The sequence below is a fragment of the Sciurus carolinensis genome, chromosome 11 (assembly GCF_902686445.1).
Source record: "Sciurus carolinensis chromosome 11, mSciCar1.2, whole genome shotgun sequence".
Classification (NCBI taxonomy): domain Eukaryota; kingdom Metazoa; phylum Chordata; class Mammalia; order Rodentia; family Sciuridae; genus Sciurus; species Sciurus carolinensis.
Window position 1 is genome coordinate 35,569,155 of NC_062223.1, and position 22,548 is coordinate 35,591,702.

Sequence of the window (22,548 nt, forward strand, 5' to 3'; positions counted from 1 at the left end):
TAGTGAGACCCTGTCTCAAAGTAAAATTAAAAAAGGAACTGGGGATGTGGCTTAGTGGTAAAGCATTACTGGGTTCAATCTCCAGTACTTAAATAAATAAATGGTAGTAATTAATGGTATTAATCTTGGTGTAAAGGAGAGGAAAGAGGAGTGTGAGGTGGAGGTGTTGGGTAGTCAATGCCTCTTGTCCCAGGCATTTTTATCCTTGCCCAGTGGAGCTGACAGGAGAAAAGCACCGTTGTTCCATATCCTGGTGTACAGGTGAGGGAGGAAGAGACAGGACTCAGGGAAGTACAAGAAAAAACGAACACTGAGGTGTTACAGAGTGGTTACCCAGGATGCACACTTGGAGATCTGCAAGGTGGAAGTTCACGGGCGAGTGTTCTTGGGGTCAGTTCCTGTGGGGAAGTGAAGGCAGCAGGAATGGACAGAGGGAGAAGTGGGGTATCGTTCAGACAAAAGGCCTCAGTCATTCCACTGGGAGCTCTGAACCTGGAATGACCCTCAGAGCTAATCCAAATGAGCCAAGTGGGTTGGGCCTGTAAGTGCACAACTGGCCAGTCTTCAGGTGTGGGCCTCCCTGGTAAGGCACATGAGCGTGGGCAAGCCAGCCTTCTGTCTTCAGTTGATAATGATGACCAGAGGGGGACTTGTTGTCAACACTCCATGCTGAAGGTTTTAGGGGACCTGGGTGGCATCCCATAGCATTCCATGCCACATGTACGGCCTTGTACCATGTTAAGAATGTCCACATATATCATCTCATTTAAACCTCACAACCAAACTGTGGAATGAGTAATGCAGAGAGTTCTATTTTTATAAACCCCCAAAAGGGGCTTTATAAACTTCAGTTGATAATAATTTTATTAGCCACTCATCAAGATTAAAATTGCCATCTTACGTTTGTGATATATTAAAAACATGTTGAAGGTAAACTCTAGCACATTAAAATGTTGAAGAGTTTATTTGAATAAACAGCACTAAACTCCAAGTGATCCCGGACTCCACTAGAGGGACATGAAGGGAAAACTTTATAAGATGCATGTGGAGGCAAGGCCTAGGAAATAATTGGTTAGAGGGAAGCAGTAGCCTTAAAGTCCCTGGTTACAGTTAGTTGTTGGTTTCTGATCCGTGAAGTCCTTAGTTTGAAGATAGTTGACCGTTTCTGCTTGGTAAAGATTTTCATTTCCTAAGATGTGACCATTTATGCTGAGTTGATTTTGGTTTGCATACATAAAAATTCAGACAGAGTTGCCTTGGTCTCTTGGTTTCCCCATTAATTTTAATACATAGAAGAGAAATTAGAAATTCAGAAAAGCAAAGTTTGCACTCAGGACCTGGACCAGCTCTAGCTGACATCAGAGCCGGTACCCCCCCACTGGGCAGTGGGATCCATTTCTAGATGAGGAACTTGAGGGTTAGTGGAGGGCAGAGTTGACACTTGACGGTCTGTTGTGGCATTTCCTTCCCGGGAACCACACTACTTTGCAGAAATGAGAAATAAATTTGTGCCTTGGGAGAGCTGAGAAAGACCATAACGTTAGCTAAGGTGAAGCTTAATATTCTGAGCTCTGTGAGCTTTGTCCTTTATACTTCAAGGGCTCCAAGACATTGCCTGTCAGCTGCAGTTTATCAGCCTTGTGCATTTCACTAGAAGGAGGAGTCTTTTTTTTTTTTTTTAATTGTAAACAAATGGGATACATGTTGTTTCTCTGTTTGCACATGGCGTAAAGGCATACCATTTGTGTAATCATAAATTTACATAGGGTAATGTTGTTTGATTCATTGTTATTTTTTCCCTTCCCCCACCCCTCCCAGCGCTCTTTCCCCTCTGTACAGTCCTTCCTTCCTCCATTCTTGCCCCCCTCCCTAACCCTAACTCTAACCCTAACACTAACCCCTCCCCCCCATTATGTGTCATCATCCGCTTATTAGCGAGATCATTCGTAGAAGGAGGAGTCTTTAGAAAACTACCTATGTTTTGCTTTTCTCCCCTTCTTCTTTTACTCCTTTATCAACCACTAGATACGACTTCGAGGGGCTCCCCAGTCTTACTTGGGAATATTACATTTAAAAATAAAGTCTGAGGGCTAGGGTTGTGGCTCAGTGATAGAGCGCTTACTTAGCACGTGTGGGGCACTGGGTTTGATTCTCAGTTCCACATACAAATAAATAAACAATAAAGGTCCATCGACAACTAAAAAAAACATTAAAAAAAAAAAATGAAGTCTGTTTCCTTTGGCGGTGCCAGTGGCTGTGCCCTGTGGCCACCAGATGGCACTCGCCTTCTATTTCTTGTTCCTCTTTGTGGATGAGTTCCCTCTTCCTCTCCTGTGGCTCTGGAATAACAGTGCTAATAGCGAATGCAGTAGTTATAAAGAAGCTACTATGTGTCTAGTAAATTACTATGATAAGCATTTTACATAAATCATCTCCTGTATACCTCACCACAGTCTTTCAAGACAGGCATTGTTATTTTTAATTTGCAACCAGGGTGAATCACTTGTCCCAGGTAACAGAACTGGCAGTAGCTGAGTTCAGTCAGGATTTCAATCTGGCCCTCTGAATTTAGGGGGTTGACCTTGATCATTGGTATGGTTTGGATGTGTCTCCTGAATTTCATGTGTTGGAAACCTAATCCCCAAAGACACATGTTAAAAGTAGGGACTTTAGAAGGTCGAGGACTTTGCCTTTAAGAATGGACTATTCCACTCATGGATTAAAGGGTTATTGTGGGAGTGACTTTATTACAAAAGCAAGCTCTCTCTGGCTTTCTTACTCTCTATATTGCCATGAGATTCCCTGTGCCATGTAATGACCTACTAAGTGTCTATTATCTCCCCACTCCATGGGTAGATGCTGAGCAGATGCCAGCACCATGCTGGACTTCCCAGCCTCTGGAACTGTGAGCTAAATAAACCTCTGTTCTTTATAAATTACCCAGTCTTGGGTATTCAGTTATAGAAACAGGAAAATGAACTAAGACAACTGAACACTTGTTCTGTGCCAGATGTTGTATTAAGGGGCTTGTAAAGTCTACTTCACTTAGGACTTGTAAGACCCTGTGAGGTAAGTACTATTATTCTCCCCCATTTTAAAGTCGAGATTAAGGGGTGGAAAGGCCAAGTAACCACCAAGTTAGAGCTAGTAGTTAATGAGATCCTAGAAGCTAGGCTATGGATCTCAAACTTAACTACATTGACTCCCCACACTCTCTTTATCTGTATTTATACATTTACACATGTATACACACACAGCTATGTAGGTTATCTTTTGAGAGGTGAGAACACTGGACCACTTTGATTTGGTGGGGCCCTAAGATTCTGGAGCCACCCTGAGTTTCTCTCAGTACCTTCTGCTTCATGGAGGAGAACTCTGAGTGAGCTTAGCCTGTTGGAGGCAGCCCAGGCTCAGATCTGGCTCAGCCCTACTGCTCAGTTTGACTTCAGCTAAGCCTCTCTCCAGTGTTAATCTCAGCTTTTGACCCCTGGGCTGTAAAAATGCAGAGACACAGTCTCAATACGGTGCTGTTCACCTAGGTCCAGAATCCAGGCAGAAAAGAGGCGTTGGAGAAATGGCCTTCCCTTTCCTGGCTCCTTGATGTTTCACGGGTGCAAGGTAGCTGGGCACCACTTTCCCGAAGCAGGTCAGAGACTCATGAAGATTGATGGCACCCTTTCTAGAGGTACTGGGAGAAGCGGTTAATCAGTTTAGGTATGGATTTGCTCCATCTCTCTCTCGCCCTTCGTACCTGTGCTCTCGGACAGAACTTTCTGCCAGAATGGAAATGTTCTGCATCTGCATTGTCCAATATGGTGGCCAAGGGTCACAGGTAGCTTTTGAGTACTTGAAAAGTGACCAGTGAATCTGAGAGACTATATCTAACTTGTGTTTGATTTTAAGTCCTTTAAATTTAGATAGCCATATGTAGCTAGTGGCTACCTTACTGGAAAGCAAAACTCAGTGCTTGCTGCTGTATCCTTAGAGGCAGGCGTGGCATTTGCCCTTAGAACGTGCTGGAAAAATCCATTCTGAATGAATGAATGCAAATTCTTCCTGTGAGTCTTCCCAGATGACACCTGAGTAGTAAGACTGTGCATGTAGGAAGGCTTGGGGGCTGAGATAACCAGAGGTTCAGTGCACGCCATGGTAAGATGTACGAGAGAGGAGAACTTCGCACTTGTGGGTGACCCTGAGAGGGGGAGTCAGAAAGAACAGAACAGGGATTGCACCTGGGAAAAAGTCCTAAGTTAGGGAACACTCACACTCCCCAGCTGGTTGCATTTCATGTTTCCTGAAATGATTAAAATCAAAATTTTAAAGTGGGAAAGAAACTGTGGGCTTGTTGGCATGGACCCAAGGAAAGACCCGGATGGAGTGGCTGCGCTACTCAGGGCACAGAGGGCCCGAGGGAGAAATCGGAAGACAGATCATGGTCCTGTGTGGGAGGGAAATAGCACAGAGGTTGCCCTAGGGAGTTAACAATGTGGAGGCTTAATTTAGGTCAGCCGGTGTAAACTGTTCCCTTTACAATCCCTTCTTTGATGAAAACTGGCTCTATTTTCCTGCCTGCGGAGTCTCTCTGGTTTCAGTCCAGCACTCTCTTCCTATGCACCTAGTGTTGTTAATAATGATAATAATAATAACAATCATAATCATGATAAAACATTTATTGAGCATGCAGTGAGACCCAGGGACTAAATGTAGTACATCATTTACTCCTCAGAGCTCTGAAGTAGGTGATCTTAGGTAACATTTATTGAGCATGGCTGTGCACCAAGTACTGGTCCAGCTCTTTTAGAGTTCACACTCTGCCATGCCCCACGGGTAGGTGGTTATCATTGTCATGCTTAGTTTGTGGATGAGGGCCCTGTGACCTAGAGGGGTTGAGTAACACACCCAGCCCTGCGCCCCAGTGAGCAGCAAAGCCAGGCTTTACAATCCAGACAACCACCCAGTTCTGGATTTCAGACTTTTGACCTCCAGAAGAACTGGGAGAGGATAAATTTTTGCTGTTTTAAGCCACCCAGTTTGTGGTGCTTTGTTATGACAGTCCCAGGAAACTCAGACAGCGGACTCTGTATTCTAGAACGGAGGGAAGATTGATGATTCCTCAGCTTGCAGGTTAGTGCAAAGGAGCCGAAACTTTGGAGCCTCTCCAAAAACCAAGGTTAATGCTATGTTTCAGTGATGGTGGGCAAGCAGACCAGAGAGTAGGAGGAGAGCCTGGCTCCCCACTTCAGTGACTGTGCCTTTCCTACACAGCCAGGTACTGGGAGGAACGCCTTTAGGATACTGGTTAACGTTCAGACTTCGAAAGCAGCTAGACCCAGGTGTACATCCGGGCTTCCACTACTACCTGACTGACCTTAGATTCCTTAAGTTCCGTAAGCCTCAGCTTCCCCCTCTGAAAAAGTGTTGACGATAGTCTTTAACTTGAAAGGGGTCCTGGTTAAACGAGGTAATGTGGATAATGCCCCTACACACAGTGAGACCTCATGGAAAATAACTTATTCTTCCAAGAAAGAGACGGAAGGAAAAGATGGCTTCAGGCTTAGGTGGTACCGGTTCCAGGTTGAACTCCCTGATCAGAGAGTGAATGCACATTCTCCGTGGGCCTTTGCAGTTCCATTATCCACCTCCTCTCTCTGGCCTTTCTCAGACTTAAGAGCAGGAATCCATGAGATATTTTACTACTTCCTAATCCAGTAGGTGGCGATAAGTCTCCATATTTTTTCTTTATCTGGCATTTACTCTTTAGCCTAATGCTGGTTGGGATGTGGGACCAGCCAACTAGGAGTGCTAGAAACAATTCAGAGTGAGGGAATCCTGTGGGAAGCTGTAAGCACCCCCCCGGGGGCACAAATAGGAATTCATCCCCACCCCAGAGGGACTTCCCCAGAGTGCTTTAGATGGTGTTTATCCCCAGTGCAGCAAGCTCAGATACAAAATTTATATTGATAATAAAAGATCGTCTATTTTGTTCCCCAAACAGAGATACATAATCTCACTAAATCCCAGAGGGGACACAGCCCTAATGGCTATGAAGTGAACCTCATCTCAGTGGTAAATCTCTTGGTGTTTTCTGAGATAGCTATATGCCTGTATAAAATGTGGACCCACAGCGGGGGCACCACTTGTGAGCTTCTTAGAAATATTGAAAGTCAGGCCCCATTCTAGACCTGCTGAACCAGACCCTGCATTTTAACAATTCCCAGGGGACTGGTATACTCATTAAATATCGAGATGGTCTGGCCTATCAGAACACAGAGGGATGTGTTTCCTCTCACTAACCTGTGATCAATTCTCTCATTCAGTGTGGATTAAGCTAGCACTGACCTCACAGATTGCCAGTAATAAGACTCCTCCGGGACATTTATATGTATAAACACACACCTGTCCTATTTGATGATTCATCTTTCCAACAACCCTTTAGCTCAATTTCATGTATAGTTTCTAGAATATAGTTGATATGTGGGCTCAGGTTTCCTGAGTTCACTGTGATTGGATTTCAAAGTAGAAATAGAATAAATAGCAAACGTTTATTCGGTGCTTGCTGTGGTCCAGGATGTATGGTAAGTGTTAAATGAATAATTTCACATAATTCTCTTCTAAGGAGAAGATACTAGTGTTCCCCATTTCACAAACGAGGAAACTGAAGAATAGAGCAGTCAATACACTTGCCTAAGGTCACACAGCTGCTACGTAAATGACTGATCTACAGTTATAACCCAAACCAATTCTATGTCAAGACTGAATACTAAACAACGTAGTTTGAGGTCTCCTCAGGGTTGTATGAATTCCTCATATATATGTCATTTTGAAATACTCGTGTGTGATTATAATGTTCTTTGGAGTAAATCAATACTTTGACCTTAAAGTTAATAATTGTGTTAGTCACCTTTTCCTCCCTGTGACCAACATACCTGACAAGAACAACTTAGAGGAGGGAAAGTTTATTTTGGGCTCATGGTTTCAGAGGTCTTAGTCCATGGTTGGTTTATTTTATTGCTCTGGGCCAAAGAGAGCAGAACATCATGGCGGAGGGCATGGTGGCGGGAAGCTGCTCAGTTCATGGCCACCAGGAGGGGGAGGGGGTGTGGGTGGGGCGGCCAGGGATAAAATACAAGCCACAAAGTTACATCTCCAGTGACCTCCTTCCTCCACCCATTCCTCACCTGTCAATATTTACCACCCAGTACAGTAGTCCTTTCAAATTATTTGTTCATCAAATGGATTAATCCACTGATTAGGTTACAGCTCCCATAATCTAATAATTTCACCTCTGAACATTGCTACATTGCCTAACATGTGCTTTTGGGGGGCATACCTTATATTTAAACCGGAACAATAATTATACCGGGATGGTTTCTTTCCCAACATTGAGTACCTTCTCTGGGTATCTGGATTAGTTCTCTAAGGCAGCCATAACCAAGTACCTCAAGCTGGGTGGCTTAAAACAACAGAAATGCATCATCTCCCTGTTGTGAAGGCTAAAAGTGTGAAATCACGGTATTGCCCTTCTCCCTCTGAAACCTGTAGGGCAGAGTCCTTCCTGGCCTCTTCCTGACTTCTGATAATAGCTAGTAGTTGGTGACATCCCTTGGCTTGTAGCTCCATCACTCCAAGCTCTATTCCTGTCTTCACGGGTTTTTTTTCTCTCATGTGAGATACCAACCATGTGGATTAGAGGCCTACTCGTCCCTAGTATGACCTCAGCTTAACTTAGCTAATTATGACCTACTTCCAAATAAAGTCACATTCTGAGGGACTGGGGGTTGGGACTCCCATGTATTGGGTTCGGGGGCACAATTCATCCTGAGCAGTATCTCAACATGGCGGCACAGTGTGGGCAGGTGAGTGGGTTCCAGCACAGGCATGCTGGGGCTCAGATCCCGGCTGGGTCACCCAGTGACCTGGTTACCTGTACTGTCTGAGCTTCAATAGCTTCTGTGAAGCAAAGGAGAACCTCACAGGGTGGTCATGTTTTAACCCACGTGAGGCACCTGAGGAGTGTGGCAGGAGAAGCTGTTGGTGCCCCGTTCAGATCCCTTTATATCTGGTGCAACTTTCTAGCTGCAGCTGACAGTTTACACCAGTGACCTTCCGTGGAGACCTGTTCTCCGTGGAGGGCAACCTTCTTGGAGGTGGTGGGAGGTTGCTCTCCTCTCCCCATTGTCCTGGCTAATGCCCGACGTCACCTGAGACCACACGCTTGCTCAGCTCTTCCCCTTGCCTGGCTCTCTTTCAGGTCTCTCCTGAGAGCGCAGCCCGGATGAGTCTTGTGCATCTACATTCAGCCTCAGGCTCTGCTTCCAGGGGACCCGACCTGAGACAAGGGCCCAGGGCCAATGCATCAGTTGTTGTTATTCTTAACATTTTTCAGGGCACCTGGAATTTACCTCCGAATCTCCCTTGTCTACCCCATGATTTGATACTGCAATTATGTTTTTCTTTTCCTGCCATTTATCTTACAATGTCAAGAATGACAAAGTTTTTCCTGTACACATCAACGGGTCCTTGGGCTGAGGCTGTCCAAGTGCATGTGGGGGAGACTGCCCTCCACCAGTACGCGTCACCCTGAGAGCGTGGAGCTGTTCTCGTGGGACTGCTGTGCTTCCTTCTGGCTTCACTTCCACAGCCTGTTTCTTAGTCCTTGCTCTCAACCCTGTGTGTACAGAACGGTGTGCTTTCTAACGGGATTGGGATTAGCAACCATCCTGGCTCAGTCTAACAGTTCTGCCCAGGTGTTCTGGCTATGTTTTATTCATATCCTCCTCCTTCTTGTCTGCTCCTCCTCTTTCTCCTCTTCCTCCTCTTCCTAACTGCCATGTAGCATATGATTAATATGCACAGATAATATATAGTATACATAATGATAACATGGATATTAATTCTAATCATCAAAAACTCTTTAAAAAACTGGCACAGTGGTGCTCACCTGTAATCCCAGTGGCTCGGGAGGCTGAGGCAGGAGGATCGTGAGTTCAAAGCCAGCCTCAGCAAAAAGCCAGGCACTAAGCAACTCAGTGAGACCCCGTCTCCAAATAAAATACAAGATAGAACTGGGGATGTGGCTCAGTGGCTGAGTGCCCCTGAGTTCAATCCCCGGTACCCGTCCCCCACAAACCCCCCCAAAACAACAACAAAAAACTCTTCGAGAGTGCCATCCCTGTCAGAGAAGTTAGTTGACTTATTTGCAATCATGAAGTAGATGAGGCAGACTTTGAACCAAGAGGAGCTCTTCAAATTTCCTGTTGGATCTACCTTCTCTGTAAGACTCAAACTGTGAAGCACCTATTTTTACTAGTAAACAACAATTTTAACAGCTGTTTTCCTAGTCCCCTTCCAGCAAAATGAATTGGCCTTGAAATTCATTGACTCTCCTTTTCTTTCCCTTCCAGTCTGGGCTTTAAATTTCCTCAACTCCTTTTACCCTCTGAAGCTTCTTTTTGTTAAACTTCTACATGTCTATCTTCTCCCTCGCTTCCACTCCCCCAGCCTCAGGCAAGACCACACAAATTATGCACGCATTTCCTTCTGTCTCTGAGATTTCCAGATTTCTCTAGCATTCACCCAGTGTATGTCACTGAAGTTCCAATTCATCCTAAAATTTGCATTTTCGCACTTACATTTAAATCAAGGCATGTGAGATTCTCGTTTGTAGGTATTGAGAAGGGTATCATGGTTGTGTCATTTATTATGGTTTACGTAATGATACTTGGGAAGCGCTTAATTAATTAATCTTCCAAACAAAGCCTCCTTCCTTCCCCTTCCTGTTGCCCAACCATCCATTAGAATTAGATCATTTTTGAAATCACCACTTGGTAACAACCTGTGGTGGATATCTGGGGGGTGGGAGGACCTAGAACAGGACACAGAATGTTTTGCAGGTGAAAATATCCACTAACAAACTGTCCATGTCAATAGTTCCCAGTTCCTTTGGTCAGCTAGCCTCCATTCTTGTCTATCGCCCAGTGTCTTTGTGGGTGGGTGTCAAGCTCTTGATAATTTATGAAAGGTGAACACCTAATGAAGCAATGCAAATTTAACAGCAGTCGCTTGCAAAGTGAGACTGGAAGTACTTCGAAAGGATCAGTGTTTCACGGAGTCAATGGCATTAATGTTGGAGAACTGCCTGAATCCTTGGAAAAACAGGATCAGGAAGAACCCTTAAAAATTGGTAAGTGGACAAGGATGAGGACCCCTGAGCTTTCTCCAGGAGATGATTAGAAGATCAAATGCTTAAGGAGAACTTCGGGAAAACCAAGGAAGCCTTTAAATATCTTTCAAAAACGAATCTCTTATTTGATCTCACTAAGAATGTTAACGATGAAACGAAGGCTGCCCTATTGTGCAATCATACAGCTTTGCAGAAAAATTATGCCAAAGGAATCAAGACACGATCTATTCTTTGCTTTGGAACAGAAACAAATGCAAAATTTTAAAACATAAGTTAAAATAAACCAATTTAAAAAACTTCATATGGAATTCTAAGGAGTCTGTTTTCTAAGAAGTCTGTGATGCTTCCTGTCCTTTTAAGTAGGTTTGGGGCCCATTACTTAAATGGTTGGTGCTTTCTACATATTTCAAAGCACCCACCCACAAGGAACTTCCTGTTTGCTTTCTGAGGTTTTTCTAATGCCCAGGGGACGGGATGGTGGGGAGTTGGATTCCCTCTGCAGGGTTGCGACTTGGTTCGCTGGGGAAGCGGGAAGGAGCAGGACGTACCCTCCCAGGCACGATCTGCAGAATCTTCAGCCTGGGTCAGTGTTGCTTGCTTGCTTTCTCCCACCAGACTCTCCCCTTGGACACACCTTCCTGCCTGCTGCTGTCAGTAACATGTTGGGGAGGCTCTCTTCTTGGCTTCCCCAGGGAACGTGTGAAAAGCACGTTGGGAATTTAGCAAAACACCGGGGCTCTAACTGCTCCTGAATGAGACAGAATTAGAAAATGGCTTCAAATTGAAAACTTGATTTTCAATTAGTGTACATTCAGGCAGGAGTGGGAGGGATTAAGGGACGGCAACTTCTTTGGTTAACAGGCTTTTCAGCAGACAGGATTGCAAGCTATCCCTTATCTTCTCCTTCCCTCCCCCTCCCACCGCCCTAAGTGCTCCTTGCTCTGTAATTTGGCAGCGCTGGCTGGCTTGCTCGGGGCCTGCTGTGCGCTTGGTCCCTGGCTGACTCAGATGCAGATGGCAGCAGCCGCAGCCCCAGGAAGTGGGATGCAGCCTGTCGCCTCCTTCTTGGCGTGGACCTGTGAGGCCATAGGTTGAACCTGTCACCTTACAGGACGTATGCCCTGCTGAAGGCTTTAAAAAACACAGAGGAAAAATTGTTTTTCCTTCTTTCTCTATTTGACTTTGGCAAGAGGCTCACCATCAGGCAAACATAGTAAGTGTGGCATCAAAATTTGGGATTTGTGATGACAATGGGGTTGACTGACAGTGGAGAGGAGGAAGCTTACAAGGATGGGGTATGAAGTTGGGTACGGGTCGTGGCAGAGGCCGTGGGTTGGGCACGTGAGTGGCTTTTTCTGTCCTCTGGGGCCTTCTTTCCTGTCTTTCGACGGTTCTTGTCCTCTTCTCTCCTTTTCCCCTCTTTCCTAATTTCACAAATACTTTAACAGGTTCAGGGCATTCTGGCCACCCTGGCCTGTTCCCTTGGGTTAGTGCTGCTTCCTCTCAATTCTTTGGCACACACGATGAGTTAACTGTGGAGTCAGAGCCTCCAGATGCCTCAGTGAACACGTGGGCACTTAGCACGGTGTGTTTACAAGCAGTGTAACTGGAAATCAGTAATTCAGTCAGCAGAGCAATAACTTCATTAGGAACTTCCTTCTGTCATTAGCAGGCAAGAGATGGCGTGCTACAGTGATTAAACATGCCATTTCAGACGTGGCGGGCCAGGCTGCCCTCTGCTTGGCAGGCACTTCCCCTCCTTCCCTCTTCCTTCCAACTCTCCTCAGCCTGGGCAAAGCCGGCTGCCAACGCTGGAAGTGGGCGCTTCATTTCATAGCAGACATGGCCGCCGGCTCCGCCGCTCTCTCACTAGGGTTTTCCTGACTCCTTCTTCGAACTTGGCTCACATCCCAGCCCCAAGCTCCTGGTGACCTCTGCTCCCTGCAGATTGGGCTGAACAAATTCCAAGTGCCTTTACTTAAGGCTGTCTCTGTCAGTGAGTGCCACCCCAGGCTGGTCTCTGCACCCCCTTCTCCTAGGCCTGGGTGTCTTCAGCCACTGGCGAATCCCTCCCCAAGGTTAAACTCCTCTCCTGAGGAACCATCCTGCCCACTGTGTCTTCATCGGTCTTACCGTGCCCATGCGTGACTCTCGTTTATCCCTTCTTTGCCATCCAGGCCGATCCTTCCAGTCAGTTTTCTAGAAATGTTGGAATTAATTGAAGAAAGGATGGGAGTGGGTCAGATGCCAATATACTTTTTTTTCCCCCAGCTTCCAGACCGAGAAAAACAGAATGGGAAGGAGGAGTTTTGAAAAAACAAGTCTCGCCAGACAAATGCCCTTGAATCCTGATAACTCAGAAGCAATTGACTTTGAGAAATGAAACTGAAAACTCAAAGTTTCAGGCATGAAGGGGCCTGAGAAGTCTTGTAATCCAGTCCCTTTCTTTTATAAATGGGAAAAATCTGAGTTGAAGAGACCAAAGGAGCTGTTCAAGTGACTAATAAGGTGAGGTAGAGAAGGCCCAGGACTCTTCCCATGCCTTCTGGACCAAAATTTCACACAGCTCATCTCTTCGTTTTGTGCAGGCTGCTGAGAAGGTTTCTGGTGAAGGCATCAAGTACTAACCCACTTACGCCTTTTAAGGATGTCAGTGTGCTTTTTGCCAGGGCTTAGGTGTATATCCATCACAACTCTTTCAGTTGCAAGAGACGAAAATACAACTTGTCAGAAATGAGAATTGATGAGCCTCTGGAATCTAAGAGAAGCTGGCTAACCAAGTCACAGAAATTTGGCATGTGAGAAAAATCAGGACAAGTCCTGGGACATCATTAACCTGCTCTTTGTTTGTTACTGTGTCTCCTGAATTCTTTCTCACTGAAGAAAGATTTTCCTTTTCTTTATTTCCCATGGATGGGAAACATGGTCATCAATAACGCTGATGTATGTCTTACAGATCCTATTGTCAACAAGGACTTAATTTCACAATTTGTGACCTGATCCTTGGAAAGTATCTGGTCGACCTGAAGTGATAGGAGGAATCAGGTGCCCTCCCTGGAGCCAACCGATTGTAGGTCAGGTATAGTATCAATGGCCCTGTTTGGATCTGGGGCTCAATCCAGGACCAGTTCATTAGGGACCCCGTGTTGGGATCTGTAAGACTATGGCCACTCCCACATAAACCTCAGGGTTGGAGTTTGTGTGTGGGGAGGTAATAGCTTTCCTACAATAAAGCAGATACTGGATAGAGCAAATGAAAAGGGGGGGGGTGTGACCCGGTTCCCTTTCATTTAACACATTCGAGTTCACCAGTGTGCTCACCTCTCTGTTAATTATGAGACAACACTCAAAGGCACAGTTCTGGTTTTTCAATATTTCCAACCACTGTTCTAAGTATAAGGCAGTAAAAGACTAGTTGAAGGTCTCTCATTGGATGGGTCAAATTTGAAAAGGAGAAACATAAATTTATACTCACACTAGAATTTATTCCAATCTTTGAAATTAAAAATTACGACGTACTCTTTATTCTTGTGTTTGTTCTTTATTTGTGGCCTTATCTCCCAGTCTGGTCCTGAGCATTTTGATTGGTCCAACCTGCAGTGGCCTGAGGTCTCAAAAAGACAATAACACTTTTATGTTATTGGTGAGATTTTAGAAAACTCATTTTTTTTCCCCACATGACTCAGAGTTTTACATTTTGCATAAAAATGAGTTGTTGTCTTTATACGTCTATAAACCTTCCATTTCTTCTCCAAGTTGGTATCTGTAGTTTTCCTGAAGCAAGGAGATATTTTCCTACTCTCGTGCTTCTGTTCTCCATTTTATCAGCGATGGCACAATTAGATCAGCAAACTGCAGAATAATAATCGTAACATCAACACTTATTGAGTGCTACCACAGACCCGTCACTATTAGCTTTAAATATTTTAACTTACTTGATCCATATAGTAACCCCAGGAGTTAAGTGCAATTGATATTATTTCAGTTTGTAGATGGAGACTGTAACAGAGATGGGTGAATTTGCTTGGCTTGAGGTCACACAGCTAGAAAGTGGCAGAGCTCTAGAAACTGAACTTGGGCCATCCGAGTCTGCGCATTTAAACATTATGCTATTCTGTCTCTTCAGTGAGCAGATGTTACTGAATGACATGTAAGGAGTTCCGGAGCAAACTCTACTTCCTCAAACACTTTATCTACTTGTTGTTGAACAACTCTGGTTAGCTTAATTCAGAGTATAAGTTTCCCATTAAAAAGAGAAATGATCCTGGGAACGAGATCCTGCTAATTTTCTTTATCCTCAAATTCAATCAGCATGACTTTTATGCCTATTTTAATCCTGACCTTGGTACCCTGAGGTGAGTGTATGATCTACATCATCTGGATGAAGAAACTAAGAATTGGCAAGGTCAAGGACCTGGTCAAGGTGACACAGAAAGGAAGTGGGCCAGACCAGAATGGGGCCCGCCTTGCTCTGAGCCAAGCAGTCTCAAGAATACTAGTAAATGGAATGAATCTGTCAGGTGTTTTCTGGTTTGCAGAGCAGGCTTTGACAGGGAAGGGAGATGGGAAGTGTATGACATTGTGCCCTCAAGGGGTTAAAATGGGATCCTTTGAAAGATCTGTGGGGACTGATCCATGAAGAAAAGTAATGCAGATGTGAGAGGCAATTCTAGAAATGCTCTGGTTCTCTCATTTTGCTGCCCAGAGAGAAGGGAAACATTGACTTAGCTAATGCTTTTGGAAGGCTCTGGCAATTAGGGTGTTAATATTCTGTGTAGTCACAATTATGCTGTAACTACCCATTATGGGAAAACTCATCATTTTACTGTAATGTAATTACATTAAATAGCACCAGTCATGTCAGCGAGAAGACTGGGGCGGCCTCTCATTAGCCACAGTACCCAGGCACCTCAGTCTGGATCAGGAATAATTGGTATAATGCAGTTTTTCATTTCAGGGTTGGCCCCCATTTTCCTCCGGAAAGCTCTTCTTGCTTTCTGACCCTCCATTGTGTGTGTGATTGAGTTGTTTGTGATTTGGAAACAGTTGAATTAATATCCCTGATCTAGGCATGACTTAGTGTTTCCCTACGCAAGACAGAAACTGGTATGAGGATGGACATGCACATATTGCTATAGTCTGCTGACTTTAATTCTTTTGGAAAAAAACACTAAGGAGTGGTATAGCTGGGTCATATGACAGTTCCATTCCTCGTCTTTCTTCTGTGGAACTTCAGGTCACAATAGCCAAATTCTGGAACCAGCCTGGGTATCCATCAACAGAAGAATGGATAAAGAAAATATGGTATGTACACACAACAGAGTTTTATTCAGCCATAAAGAGGAATGAAATTATGTGATTTGTAGGAAAATGGATGGAACTGGAGAACATCGTGTTGAACAAAACAAGCCAAACTCAGAAAGTCAAGGGTCACGTGCTTTCTATCATATGTGGAAGTTAGAGAGAAAAAAGGGAAAAAAAGTCAACCTCGTAATAAAAGGAAAACCGGTAAAGTAGAGGAAGGGGATGGAGGTGGGAGGAGGGGAAGGAAAAGGGATATTTAGAGGAATGAAACTGGGTGCAAGTACAAATGAGCATGTCACAAAGAATCCCACTATTATGTGCAGTCTTACTGTGCCAATAAAGAAAATAAAAAGGGCATTGGGAGGAAAGTGACTGTAGCAGGTGAGGAGGCCCTTGAGGATCAGACCTGTCTTTGTTGATCTCTTTTCCCACCATTGCGTGAGTAACTCACATACGCTGTCTCCCGTGTGTCAGGGACTATGCTAGGTACTTCATAGATATCTAAATTCATTGCAAACAACTCTATCAAGAAAGTTTGATAATCCCATTTAACAGACGAGAGAACTAAGGATCAGAGAAATGAAGCAATTGGTCCAAAAACACAGGACTGAAAAGCAGTAGAGACAGATGTCTTCTGTTTTCCAGAGCCTGTGCTCTTTCCACCACTTTCCACTGCCCCCAGCAGGTGCCCTAGCAATAGCTACTGAATGAAGAGGGAGCAGCCTACACATATTCACATGAGAGGATGGTCCTTTACTTTCTGGTGTGTTTCATCAACTTCTTCAGAATTAATTATCTAGTTTGGTTAATTTCTAAAAATTCTTTCCATCCTGTAAGGCAATCCAAATCTCATTTCCAAATTTTTTTTCAGCATTGGGAGAGTGCCTTCAGTGAGTCCCTCCCCCGCCCCCGGTATGGGGTATAAACATTTTTTAAAGTCAATCAATTATAAAGTCAATCTGACTGAGTATCTTTGGGGAAGAAGCAAATCTTAGAAAGAAAATCTGAGTTGCGGTGAGGTGAAGAAGCCCAAAGCTATGATAAAGCTGAAAATGGTCTTATTTTCTTCTTTCTTTGCTGTGTAGACTTGGCAGTAATCTGATTAAAATTAAGAGAGTGCAGCAGATGGTGTGATTTATATTCACATATAAAATGCTTTCCCCAAGTGATTTGGAGGCCCTGATGGGTTTTTAAAGTTATAATAGCTGTGATTATTTTGTTGTGTTTTATAGACACATAGTATTTTGGTCATTCCTGATTGATTTCTTTTCACTCTAAAAGCAACAGAGGCAAGAATTAGCACTCCATTGAATAGATGGGGAAACCTGAGTGGAGGAGGCGCTGAAAAACCAGATTTCCCTCAGGAGATGTCAGCAGGGACCTTGTGAAGTGGGAGGGGACAGAGGCCCCAGAGCCCACCACATGAAATTGAGTTCATCCTCAACAGAAACAGGTACTTATTACAGTGGAGGTCAGCCACTGACTGTACCAGCTGTGGGGGGTCTTAGCTCCCAGCTAACTGATGGGCTTCGCTCTTCTGAGTGAAATTGTCTTTGCTGATGTTAAGTCTCCTCCAGAGGCTCCTATTGCTCTCTGTGTAGTTAGAGAACGTAGACTCTTCTCTTTGGACCTTGTGATCATGAAGGGGTAAGTTGGGACCGTGAGATGCCTGGTCTTCTGCAGAGAGAAGCCCAGGGGCAAGGCCACCGAGCTGGAACCTGACTGGAATAGCATATCAGGAAATTGCTGATGTGTAGAAACAACCCCCGTGGGAGCATTATCAACAAGGCGCAGACCCCGGAAGAACTGAATGTCCAGAGAATGGTGTGAAATTTTCCGAGGTAACAAAAATTCCTCTATATTTTGATCTTAATTGTTGACATTCTAACAAAAAATGTTACTATTTTTTTTAATCCCCAAAGTAAGCGGTGTTCATGATCAAATTTAGAAACTCAGAGGATAGAAAATAAAAGTAAAAATTTCCTTCTTATCCCTCCAACATACACCTTAGGATTAACAAATGCTTACTGTGTTATCTCATTGAGATAACTCTAAATAAAAATAAGCATATGTGTGTTTAAATCATATATATCTTCAAATATCTCCACAGCTTCTACCACTTAACACCATATCTTGCATGTTATTTGATATCATTAACTATAGATTTGAATTGCTCATTTATAAATGATTGCCAATTTTGGATTGCATAGATGTGCTATTATCACCTTTATTGGTGGACATTTGGGTGGTGGTCAGGATTTTCCCCTTATTCTTTCTAAATGTTGTTGAGTGTGTTGCAAAGAGCGCTGCCTTCTACGCTTTGTACCTGTCTATTTTAGATAGCTGAAGATCAGAGCTGGAGGTGTCTTAGGAAACCATCAAGTATACTTTCCTTTATTTGCAGGTGAGAAAATTAAGGTGAGACAAAGAAGAGAAGCGACTTGCTCAGGATTGTACACTGTGTCAGGGACCAGCCAGGTGTTCAGTCCTGATCTCTTGATCACATCATCTATTTTGTCCTGAAATTTTAATGTGCGTGACTATTAAATATTCCTTGAAATAAGTAGGCTGTGGGCTGGGTTTCCCATTCTTCCATGGGGCAGTATTCTGTTGTGTTTGGCTGTTCCTTTTTTGCACTGCACAAAACGCTAAGACTAAGAGGTGAGGGAGGGCCGAAACCAAGGATTTGCTCCATTTGCTAAGCTCTGAACATGGTTTTGTGCTATATCTAAGTGATTTTTCCAGATTGGAAAACTTTCTAGAAATTGTCCAAAAGCACCATACGGCTTGCAGAGGTCCTTGATTTTGGAAAGGAAATATTTGATGTGTAGAACAATAAAGCAGCTTATTGCATAGAAGCGATATTATTTATTCTAGTGGAAATAGAGTTCCAGTGTTCATACTTTCTCATTTGTTACTGACAGTTTGCATTTGCTGACAACTGTGTGACATTGGGGTGACAGAGCATGGTCATGGGTAGGTTAGATTCAACAGCCTAGTGCAGCTGACAAGGGAGGTCTCTCATGGGCAGAAGGTCCTCCTTATTTATTTATTTATTTATTTTTTGTCATCCAGTTCTCAGCTTCCGGGGGCTAATGATGATGTTCTTGCCCTGGGAAGCAATCTGTCTTGGTTGGAATGAGCCTCTTTTCCAGGTAATTTGTCGCTTGAGTGGTGTGTTCCTCATGTCTGTTTTCCCTGTGTCTCCTGCTCTGCCTTTTATTATTTCAGTTCCTTCATGAGCTGGTAGTCTCCAGGGTTATCTCAAAAGACAACTGTTCAGCTGGCAACTGTAGCTGTTGGCTACAATGGATCTTGAAAAGTTTGAATCTGATACAGATATGAATACACCACGGTGAATTCCACCATGATGTACATGGGATCCTAATTAGAACAAGAAACACTCCATGTTTGTATAAATGTGTCAAAATATACTCTACTGTCATGTTTCATTAAAAAGAACAAATAAAAAAATAAAAAACTGCATTTGTCACAATAGTTATGAAATATCTAGAAATAAAAACAAAAATTATATAGAATTTAAAATGTTATTCTGCATTTTAGACTGTGATTCCTAATTTTGGTGTCATTTTTTAAATTAAAACTTATTTTTAACTCATAAAAACATAAAAACTGCACATATTCATAGAATATGGCCCTGAGGATTAAATCATGGGGAGCTCATCACTGAGCTACATGGCAAACCCTTAATTTTTTTTTTTTTTTTATTTTGACTCATGGGCTTACTAAATTTTTCTTTGTTCTTTTTAGTTTTTGAAAAAATGTTCAACATCTTTAGCAATTAGAAAAAGGCAAGTTAAAACTACACGGAGATTTCACCTCACTCAAACCAGAATGGAAATTATCAAGAATATGCGTAAGAATAAATGTTGGTGAGGATGTGAGGTTTTTAAAAGGGTACGCTCATACATTGCTGGTGGGACTGCAAATTAGTGAAACCACTCTGGAAAGCAATATGGAGATTCCTCAAAGAATTAGTAATGGAAACACCATTTGACCAGCTATCCCACTCCTTGGTAAGTATCCAAAGGATTTAAAATCAGCATATTACAGTGATGCAGCCACAAAAATGTTTTTAGCATCTCAATGTACAATAGCTAAGCTATGGAGCCAACCCCGGGTGCCCTTCAACAGATGAATGGATAAAGAAAATGTGGTACATATACACACAGAATATTACTAAGTTTTTGATGCTGGCTTAGACTTATGATCCTTCTGCTTCACCATCCCGAGTAGTTGGGATTATAGGCGTGCACAAACCCAACTGGCCCAGGTAATGTTTTGATATATGTATATATTGCATAATGTTTAAATCAGGGTAAACATACTTATCTCCTCAAACATTTATCATTTCTTTATGGTAAAAACTTTCAAAATCCTTCCTTCTAGTTTTTGAAATGGACAGTACATTACTGCTCTCTGTAGTCACCTTACAGGGCAATAGCACCCCTGTTATAGATAGCTCCTGTCTATCTATAACTTAACTACCCTTGATCAGGTTCTCACCCCACTCCCTCTCTGGCCTTTGGAAACCACCATTCTACTCTCAACTTCCACGACGCTATTTGAGATCCCACTTATGAGGGAGACCTTGTGGCGCATGTATTTCTGCATCTGGGTTATTCCATCAAATGAAATCTCTAGTTTCTTCCATTTTGCTGCAAATGATAGGATTTCATTCCTTTTTAATGGCTGAATATTATTCCATTGTGCATCTGGACCCCATTGTCTTTATCCACAATCAGTTGATGAACACTTAGGTCATTTCCATTTCCGAGCTATTGTGTTTACTGCCACAGTGAACGTGGGTATGCAGATGTCTCTTCATCATAGTGACTTCATTTCCTTTGGTATATTTGATGAAATGACATTAAAACAAAAATGCACTAAAAAATGAACCCCAAACACACTAAATAGACATGTATAACGGGTGATATTCCAGAATTATTCTTGTAGGTAAAGATATACCAATTTTCTGAACCCAGTGGTTAGCAGACTATCTGGGATCTTTTGACTTGCACACCATGTCTGGATAACCCTCCAGTTTTTCAAATTTAAAAACTTTATTTTTTTAGGAGCAATTTTAGTTTCCTAGCAAAAATGAGAGGAAGGTACAGAGATTTCCTGTATACTCTCTGCTCCTATGCATATACAGCCTCCTCAATTATCAATATCGCTTGCCAGAGTGCTATTTTTTTGTTACAATTGATGAGCCCACGTTGACATCATATTGATCCAAAATCCAACGTTCACATGAGCACTCACCCTTGGTGGTGTATGTTCTATGGATCAAACAAACTTAGGAAGATGTTGCTATGATTCGAGTGTCTCCTACACCTCCACGTGTTGAAATTTAATTCCCATTGGGAAGCATTAAGTGTTTAGAGGGAAGTGTGATTAGGATTAAATGAGGTGATTAAGTGGGAGCACGCATGATTGAATCCTTTAGAAAAAGAGGGAGAGGGATTAGAGGATAAAAACATAACACATGGACTCTTTGTCTCTTGCCATGTGTTGCTCTACACCACCTTGGGACTCTTCTAAGAAGAAGTCCATCCCTTAATGTGCTTCTTAGACCTTTACCTTTAGAACCATGGACAAAGATAAGCCTCTTTTGTTTGTAAAGTAGCCCTGCCTCTGATATTTTGTTATAGTATTGAAAAATGCACCAGCACAGACATGTATCCATCATAATAATACTATACAGAATAACTTCTCTGCCCTGAAGTTCTTGCATTCCACCTCTTCATCCTTCCATCACCCTAACTCCTGGCAACCACTGATGTATTTACTGTTAACCACATTTGCCTTTTCCGGAATGTCATACAGTTGGAATAAGAGAGTACATAACCTTTTCAGATTGGTTTCTTTCACTTAGTGATGTACATTTAAACTTCCTCCATGTCTTTCCGTTTCTTTTTAGAGCTGAATAATATTTCTTTACTGGATGTACCACAGTTTATTTATCCACTCACCTACTGAAAGATATCCTGGTTGTTTCCAAGTGTTGGTGATTATGAATAAAGCAGCTAGAAATATCTGTGTGAAAGTTTGTGTGTGGATGTAAGTTTTCAACTTCTTTGGGTAAAAGCCAAGGAGCTCCCTAAAGTGTTTCGCTTCGAATACATAGGCCCAGTGAGGGGGAGAAGGAGGTGGTATCAACTAGAAACCTGCAGTGTGTAAGGTAAGAGCATTGCTCCCTGTGTTTGGAATTCATCTTGGTTTTGCACTTCATTTTACTCTAAATATATTATTACGTATTATCACTTAAAGTGCAAATTGGTGAAGGCAAATGGTGCAGAAAAGAGAACACAGCTTTTTTAGAACAGACTCTCTCTCGCCTCTGCCTGTCGGCTTGCGCTTTTTCTATGTAGCATAAAATAAGCCTTGATCACACCATAGTCCACGTACTGACTGAATCTGGTTTCAGATTATCATTGAATGCTTGTAAAATATTATTTTCATTACTGAATTAATATATTATTCTCTATGTATGAATTATTTGGATCTCAATGGTCAGGGTAGAGTATGCCCTAGTTTTTTCCATTAAAATGATTGAAGAGTCTTAAAGATTCTTCAAGTAGTGGCAGGACTTTCAGGAGTGAATTAGTCGTTAAGCAAGGGACGGGTGTCCTGGAGGATGGTCTGTGGAGGTCGTGAGCCGTGGCTTTTCTTTTTTATGGTACTGATTCTGCACCGTCACGTAGTAGGCCTTCAGAAGAAATAAGGAGAATGAGAAAATAAGTCTTCATAAGACTGCAGGGACTGTGTTTTGGTCCTAAACATGCTTTTATTTATTTTTACTCCATAAAAATTTACTAAACAGCAATTTGTTTACTTGGTAAATATTTACGTAGTACTTATACTCCAGGAACGATTCTAAGCATTTCTGAGTGTTAACGTCATTTCATCCTTAGAACTGTGTTAAAAATGTTTTGAACCTTATGAGTGGGAGACATGCTATTTATTTGTTTTTCATTGGTTCTTCTTAGTTACACATGACAGTAGGATCCATTTGGATAAACTTATGCAAGCCCGGG